The sequence below is a fragment of the Vombatus ursinus genome, unplaced genomic scaffold, assembly GCF_900497805.2.
Source record: "Vombatus ursinus unplaced genomic scaffold, bare-nosed wombat genome assembly UNPS02000749.1, whole genome shotgun sequence".
Taxonomy (NCBI): domain Eukaryota; kingdom Metazoa; phylum Chordata; class Mammalia; order Diprotodontia; family Vombatidae; genus Vombatus; species Vombatus ursinus.
In genome coordinates this window covers 18,242,272-18,243,742 of record NW_020940527.1, presented here as the reverse complement: position 1 = coordinate 18,243,742, position 1,471 = coordinate 18,242,272, and positions in this window count along the sequence as shown.

Genomic DNA, 1,471 nt, shown 5'->3' with positions numbered 1-1,471 from the left:
GATCAGTTGTTCATTCTATGCAGCCCCTTTCCCACCCTCTTATTGTGGGATGCCTGGAGCTGTGAAATGGGAAAGTTGAGGGTTGTCCCAATAATCGCATCTGGGGTGTAAAAAGAAGATTCAGTAGAGCATTAAGGCAAAAAGCTTGAAAGAAATTACAGCACTCATGAGAGAAAGGGTAAATTGAGATACACTGTAGGAGGCCCCCATACACACTGCTGGGAAGTAGGATCCCATGGAGGCAAGATTTCCTAAAGAAGAGAAAGTGGGATACAGTGAACTTTGGGCAAGTCGAGCAAGCTCCCAGGGCCTTAGTTTCTTTATCTGTAAAATGAGGTTGGACTAGACACCTCTGAGGTCCCTCTTAGCTCTAAATCGTTGATCCTGTGGTCTGCTTTCTTAAGATATGTATAAAGCATCTTGGATTTCATGACTCAGGCTAGACTGCCCCTGTCTGTTTGCAAAGTTCTCTCCTCTCAGCCCACTACATCTTTACTCCACCATTCTGTCTCTCCTAATTCTTCATCTATCCCCTCACATCTATTCTCTTTCCCCTGATTTCTTCACAAACAGAAAAAAAATCAGTCTTCAGTTGCTAGGATGGGTGCAGGAAGGACCATAGAATCCTAGATTTAGCACTGGGAGGGACCTCAGTTCTTCCTACCTCATCTCTTCCTACCCCTTCATTTTACATATGAGTAGACTGAGGCCCAGGGATATTACATAACTTGTTTAAAGTAATTTAGATAATAAATAGATCCAGGATTTAGAACTTAGGTCCTTTGACCTCAAATTCAGAGCTCTGTCCACTGTATCGTTGTTCCACGATGGGACATGTGGATGTCATTTTTTTAAAGGCAGTTGGGGTTAAGTGACTTGCCTAGGGTCACACAGCTAGTAAGTGTCAAGTGTTTGATCTGAGACCAGATTTGAACTCAGGTCCTCCTGACTTCAGGGCTGGTGCTCTATCCACTGCACCACCTAGCTGCCCTGTGGATGTCATTGTTGATCAAATAAATTGCTTAAGGGTATAATGTTATAAAAATAGCTCACATTATTTACTTTTAAAAAAGGCTTACAAATCATTTTATATGTCATCTTATTTGATCCTTACAACAATCATATGAAGTGGCTCCTATTTTTATCACCATTTTACAGATATGGAAATGGAGGCTTAGAGATATTAATTTACTTGTCCAGGGTCAAACATTTAAATGGATCTAAGGTGGGATTTAAATACAAGTCTATATGACTCTAACTCTGTTGCTCTGGGTATCTTTTTCATCTGAAGAGACAGAAAGAGGATCCCAGAAGGGGAATTTTCACTAAACTTCTTGCCTACATACAACTATTTTTTTGGTCTTTCTGACTTAGACTCAGAGCTAATCTCTATGGGATCATCTCATCCCTCTCAATTGTCCATTACCCCTATAACTCAAATTGAACAGCCTCAGTTTAGACTGTGCAAGGG